The 7,364-nt window shown below is 42.1% G+C and overlaps 1 non-coding gene across 1 annotated transcript; it reads left to right on the forward strand.

Moving 5' to 3' along the window:
* The first annotated feature begins 225 nt into the window (after positions 1 to 225).
* LOC119924486 lies at positions 226 to 330 on the forward strand. The gene has a single exon (XR_005449198.1). It is a non-coding gene; the product is annotated as a U6 spliceosomal RNA (small nuclear RNA).
* The last annotated feature ends 7,034 nt before the right edge of the window (positions 331 to 7,364 follow it).

The following is a 7,364-nucleotide window of genomic DNA, read 5'->3' on the forward strand; positions in this document are numbered from 1 at the left end:
GGGCCTTGAAGACACGGTGTGATGATGTCATAAGGTTATCATTTTGCGGCAGTCCACCTGATCTGGCTAGAATTGGCCTAAAACAAAGCCCTTCTTCTCCAGGAAACCTTCATGACTCTTCATCTTCCCACTTTATGTCCCTCCCTACTGGATTACCTATGCTTCTGAGCTCTCACCCCCTAAGCACATAGGTACTTTCCCCATCTCCTCTATTCACAGCATTATGTACACATCGGCAGCACATATACTAAAATTGGAACGATACAGAGAAGATTAGCATGGCCCCTGTGCAAGGATGACATGCAAATTTGTGAAGCGTTCCATATTATTTTTTTAGAGAAGCAGCATGGCCCAGTGGAAACAGCCCGGGCTTTGGAGTCAGAGGTCATGGGTTCAAATCCCGGCTCTGCCAACTGTCAGCTGTGTGACTTTGGGCAAGTCACTTAACTTCTCCGTGCCTCAGTTACCTCATCTGTAAAATGGGTATTAAAACTGTGAGCCCCCCGTGGGACAACCTGATCACCTTGTAACCTCCCCAGCGATTAGAACAGTGCTTTGCACATAGTAAGCACTTAATAAATAACATTATTATTATTATTATTATTATTATTATTATTATTATTATTATTATTATTATCAGTTGCTTCCCCTACTGGTAGTTTATTTTAGGGTCCATCTCCCCTGATAGATTGTAAGCTCCTTGCCGGCAGGGATCATGCCTACTAGCTTTACTGGAGTCTTTCGAGTGTTCTTTTCCCAAGATACTCTGCATTCTGAGTTTACGGTGCTCTGAGCAGAGTAAGCACTCAGTAAGTAGTACTGACAGATAGATGAACTAGAGCACATTTATTTTGGGGACATTGAACCCTGAAAATTGCTCCGGAATTATTGAGAAGCTGCAGGGCTTAGTGGAAAGAGCACGGGCTCTGGAGTCAGAGGTCGTGGGTTCTAATCCCGCCTCTGCCACTTGTCCTCTGAGTGACTTTGGGCAAGTCACTTAAATTCTCTGTGCCTCAGTTACCTCATCTGTAAAATGGGGATGAAGACTATGAGCCCCATGTAGGACAATCTGATTACCTTGTACCTACCCCAGCACATAGAACAATGTTTGACACATAGTAAGCGCTTGACAAATTCAAATAAGAAGAAAAAGTATTGAATCCCCATTGAATCCGTGTGAGGCACGGAGAAGTTAAGTGACTTGCCCAAAGTCCCACAGCAGGCAAGTGGTGGAGCCAGGATTAGAACCCAAGGCCTCTGACTCTCAGGCCTAGGCTCCATCTACTAGGCCCACACTCCTTCAGTATTGATTCTTTGTAGATACAAGTCAGGGTAGAGAACAGCTGAAAACTGCACTGCCAGGTGGAAATCTGGACGAATTGCCACCCTACCTGTAGGTAGCTCCAAAACGGTTGCACATTTTGTAAGAGTCCTTCTCTCACACTTACTAAGGTCATAAGAATGATAAATATAAATGCATTTATATAGAGAGACCCAGAACAACAGTAGCCTCAGAAATCTAGAGCTGGTTCTTTCGATTATATTTTCAACTCATTAAACTCCTCATTTAAAGTCTGCCTTAAAATGCAGTAGACCTACCTCACCGCTCCCAGTTTTTTGAGAATAAAGTTCTAATTTTTGGTTCAAGACCCACACATTTGCCTAGTATTATTCCCTATGGGTCCAACGATCTGCTGAAACCAAAAATTAGTGGAATAGGTGTTGAAAGGGGAATTTTAAGATGGGAGGTGAATTAGGTACAAGGAATTCCTGAAATTAAAAACGCTACAGGGGAAAGGCTGTATCACAGATTGTCTCATGGAAATCCTAGCCCCTCTTCTATTTTGTCCATGCCCATGAACAAAATGTATTTCTAATTTAGTAACTACTAGGTGCATCCCTGATTCCTAGGTGCTATATTACTATGGAAAAGGGCAGGTAAGCTGAAGGGCCCAGGGCAAACACTTCATTTTCTTTCCTAAAAAATCTAAAGCTGACTGAATCTTTACTGCTGCTTATTAAAAAAAATAAAGTTTTTTTTGATTAAAAAACGGTCTTGAATTTTCCTACTCCCCATGCTAGATTTTGACAAGCTGCATAATCAGGTGTTTCTCATGGGCCAGTTTTTCCAGCATGAATATATATAAATGCATCTTTAATTCATCTTTGAGTGGCAGAATGAAATATGGTGCCAAAAACACCCTGAGAAGTGGAAAAAACTGGCAGGCCCGTTGATAGTTGGATTACCGGTCACTGACAGTTTAATGACATTATTTCAGCATGACACTCAGAATACAACAGGGCCTCCCAAAGCACAGCTTAATAAAAAGGTAGGTCATTGCTCTTGATCCAGATCAGTTAGCAATTGTAATTCCTGTTACTTCAGGAAAATGAATGATTTATGCATATGAAAAAATGATCAAGGTCTGGATTGCCCTCTAAAATCTCATCAGTTGCGCGTAAGCCAAGTGATGATTAGAAAACCAGTAATGGAATTAATGCATATGAACTCAAAATTTTTCTTGAGAATTTATTTGATGGACATCTAGACTGCAAATCCGTCCCTTCCATGTAGAGTGAAAGGTCCTTGTGGGTAAGGATCATGTCTACTTATTCTTTTGCACTGTACTCTCCTAAGCACCGAGTACAGTGTTCGGCTCAACAGTAAGTACTCAAGTGCTCCACAGTACTTATGTATATATCTTTAATTTATTTATATTACTGCCTGCCTTCCCCTCTAGCTGGTAAGATTGTCTTGGGCAGGGAATGTGTGTGTTACATCATTATATGGTACTCTTCTAGGCACTTAGTACAGTGCTTTGCAAATGGTAAGCATCATTAAGCATGATAGATTGATTAATATAATATATAATGCAGTGGATTCTTGGAGGAAAATGATGGTGTCTTTGTGGAAGTGGTCATAGTTCAATGGTTCCTCTGTTTGCTGGACTATGGTTTATTATCTCTGTTACTCAGGGTCATTTTATTCCCCAAATCATTAGTTGCATTATTAAAATAACATGAAGACTTGGAAAAACGAGACAAAGTAAATATGATGTCTTGGGGTTCAGTCTCTTAAGCTGAGCCTTTTCCCACCTTGCAAATTAAACAGAGAAGTTGCTTTTTGGCATAGACATAGAATGAAATACCATGAGATGAAGCTGAGGTTTGTGTCTACCAATTTCACATTCCAATACTTTAAAGCCAGAAAAGTCACTGCCACCAAACGTGAGAAAGAAAAGTTTGCAATGGAAACACATGAGAGACAGGTGAGTCATGATGGGGTCACATGTTTAAAGAAGAGTGGGATGAAAGAGGAGGATGGAATAAAGGGAAGGCAGAGAAAGTAAAGCAATAGAACCAAAATGTAATGGCTTCCCTGGGCAAAACCTGGAAGCAACAGGGAAATTTCCATTGTGCTGGCCAGCAAGGGCTAACAGTTGTGACGTGCATCCATGACCACCATACTATTATCAGTTAGAGGAGGAAGAGAATCTCTAACTCAAAGTTGCCACCATCCCTGGATTATAGGGCCTGTGGCATTTAGGTTGAAGTAGAAGCATCCTACTCTCAGTTCTCTGTGGCTCAAATAAGAAATGCTTGTGTTTCCTGAGCACCTACTAGGTGTAAAGCACTGAGTGAGATGCCACAGAATGATGAACGGGGAGAGCAAGATCTCATCTCTGCCATCCAAGAGGTGATAATTTGTACATAAGACTCCTTGCTAAAAGGGCATTCTTACAATCCTTTAAACTCTTATGTTCCATGAGTTTACCTTGCGAGAAAGAGACTGGGTTTTATTAGCACATTCACAAAACTATCATTCTTCCCAGGAAATGATCTTTCCTAAGATCTGACCAGGCTTTAATAGGCTTCCTCTCATTACATGGGGAGCATCAACCTCAGTCCCTGCTCGTGCGACTACAGGGTGGGTAGCTCTCTGACACAGGGCTGTGACTCATAGATGGCTTTCATCTTGTTTTCTGGTAAAATTCAGAGATGGGAAGTGTGGCCAAGTGGAAAGAGCACAGGCCTTGGAGCAATCCTGACTCCACCGCTTGCCTGCTGTGTGGCCTTGGGCAAACACTTAACTTCTCTGTGCCTCAGTGTCCTTATCTATGAAAAAGAGCATCTCCCTCCTACTTAGACTGTGAGCCCCATATGAGACAGGGACCATATCCAACCTCATTAACTTGGATCTATTCCGATATTTAGAACATTGCTTGACACTTAGTAAGTGCTTAACAAGCACCATTATTAATATTGAATATTAGTTAGCCACAGATTCCACAATTTCAGAATGAGAAGTAAAGGTGGCTACTCTGAAGAAGTTTGGGGAAAATGATCTGAGAGGTAACTGAAACTATGGAAAAATGGAAAGAGAACGGAAGCATATTTCTTTGTTTCTCCTTCTCACGAGTCATGTGGGTGATTCCTGAGGAGGAGGGGATGAAGACTGGGGTGCTCTTACCGAAAGCGCAAACAAAGTTCGGTGAACGACAGTGAAAGTAAAAAGTAGTTAACATCGTGATAACGTTTCTGTGAAATTAGACTATGGATATTATTTCTGTGCTCTTTGGCCAAGATTGAAGATTGACTCGTTAGGTTATCGGAGGGCCAATGCAGGTAACAGCCTGGACTAGTTCCAGGCCAATAATCAGGAAAAGGCAGAAATAGAATGGGTCTTGGCAGAGAGTTCGCCCTCTCTCCACCAGGTCCCATTCTATTTCTGCTCTTTCCTGATTGCTTACCTGGAAATAGTCCCCCAATCCGGGAATTTGCCACCTAATTTAACACTGTGAGCATACTCTCCACCTAATGAGATCAACAAACACACAATTAGGTTGCGCACCTGATCAGTAAACCAGTGTAAATAGAAAAGGAAAGTGATTTATATTTAGGGAATGTAATGTAGGTCGTTAAAGACATGAGGGTTAAGCCTAATTAAAATCTTTCAAGCGGTGCTTATCAAGGCAGGGAAGTAGATTCCTGAACCATGTCACTGAGGTTTGTCTACCCTGTTGGTGGTTGAAAGGAGATTCTGATCTCAAGATAAAGATCTGTGCAGTGGCTTCATTACCATTCACACACATGTGGCTTTTCCTTCACAGTACGGGCCTCAGGCTTCGTAATAATAATTGTGGTATTTGTTAAGTGCTTTACTCTGTGCCACTCACTGTACTAAGCACTGGGATGGATACAAGCAAATTGGGTTGAACACAAACCCTGTTCCATGTGTCCCAATCCCCATTTTACAGTTGAGGTAACTGAGGCACTGAGAAGTTAAGTGACTTGCCCAGCGTGACACAGCAGACAAAGGGCAGTTGTGGGTTTAGAACCCATCACCTTCTGACTTCCATGCCTGTGCTCTATCCATTATGCCATGCTGCTTCTCAGTGTGGTCAAGACATTGAATGGTAAGGCCAGATTTCAGCCAGACTGATCATCCAGGTTATGGCAGCAACTCCTAGAAAGTGGGGCAACTTCAACTGCTTTGAGAAGCAGTGTGGCCAAGTGGAAAGGGAAAGGACCTGGTATTTTAGAGGATCTAGGTTCTAATCTTGGCTTCTCTACTGTCTGCCATGGGACCTTGGGCGAGTCATTCAACTTCTCAGTTACCTATCTGTAAAACTGGGGTTGATTGGAAACCCCATGTTGGTTGGATACTGAGTGTATCTAATCTGGTTATCTTGTGACTATCCCAGCACTTAGCAAAGTGCCAGGCACATATCAAACGCTTAACAAATGCCATTAATAAACCCGTGACACATACATATGCATACATTCGGCAGAAATGCTCTGGGCACATTACTCCCCTCCTCAAAAATCACCAGTGGCTGCCTGTCTACTTATGCATCAGGCAAAAACTTTTTACTCTTGGCTTCAAGGCTGTCCATCACCTTGCCCCCTCCTACCTCACCTCCCTTCTTTCCTTCTACAGCTCAGCCCGCACCCTCCGCTCCTCTGCCACTAACCTCCTCACTGTACCTCATTCTCGCCTGTCCCGCCGTTAACCCCCGGCCCACATCCTCCCCCTGGCCCGGAATGCCCTCCCTCCACACATTCGCCAAGCTAGCTCTCTTCCTTCCTTCAAGGCCCTACTGAGAGCTCACCTCCTCCAGGAGGCCTTCCCAGACTGAGCCCCCTTTTTCCTCTCCTCTTCCCCATCCCCCCGCCCTATCTCCTTCCCCTCCCCTCAGCACCTGTATATATGTTTGTTCAGATTTATTCCTCTATTTATTTTACTTGTCCATATTTACTATTCTATTAATTTTGTTAATGATGTGCATTTAGCTTTAATTTTATTTGTTCTGATGACCTGACACCTGTCCACATGTTTTGTTCTGTTGTCTGTCTCCCCCTTCTAGACTGTGAGCCCATTGTTGGGTAGGGACTGTCTCTATATGTTGCCAACTTGTACTTCCCAAGTGCTTAGTACAGTGCTCTGCACACAATAAGCACTCAATGAATATGATTGAATGAATGAATATGAAAAATCATGTGTATTGAATATTTCAATGAATATGGTGCATAAAGCCACATTTTAATGCCATTTTATAAACAACTAAGTCCACTAGACTGTAAACTCATTTGGATGTCAGAGCTGTTGCATTGTACTCTCTCAAGCACTTAGTACTGTGCTCTGCACAGAGTAAGTGCTCAATAAATACCATTGATCTATCGAACTATGAAATATACCCATTAAGATTAGCACGCATGAAGTAATGGTGTCACTAAGTAGCAGATTGGAACCCTAGGAACCATGCATTACAATTTTTGTTTTGTTACCAGTTCACGCTGTAAATTTAGGAAAATCTGGGACATCAGTTAATTGTTGTATCTTTTTCTCAAGTGTATCAAAAGGAGATAATTCCTAAAAGAATTCTGAGGAACTATTGTACCTCAGACACTGAATGAAACATTGACCTTTCCTCGTGGCTACTGAACTGAAGGCTTGGGATCAAAAAATCATCGCTCTCGTAGTAAAGCCGACTACCACCTGTCCCCTTTCATACCTGAACACACGAGGCTGTATTTTGTGTTTGTCATTTCTTAGTTTGGAATGATCACAACTCAACCACCCTCAGCTTTTTCTCACAAGAGAACAAGTTGTATGTGAATGAAAATAAGCATTTTATTACATCAATCAGAAACACATATTACAACAACCTCACTCTCCAATTTGCCAGTACAGTCTGTGACCTCACTTTTCTCCTTAATCATTTTTATAACTATTATATCAATAGTAATAATAATAACAATAATAGGGATATTTGTTCAGCACTTACTCTGTGCCAAGCACTATTCTAAGCACTGGGGTAGCTACAAGTTAATCTGGTTGAATGCAATCAGGGTCCTATGTG

The sequence above is a fragment of the Tachyglossus aculeatus genome, chromosome 2 (genome assembly GCF_015852505.1).
Source record: "Tachyglossus aculeatus isolate mTacAcu1 chromosome 2, mTacAcu1.pri, whole genome shotgun sequence".
Classification (NCBI taxonomy): Eukaryota; Metazoa; Chordata; class Mammalia; order Monotremata; family Tachyglossidae; genus Tachyglossus; species Tachyglossus aculeatus.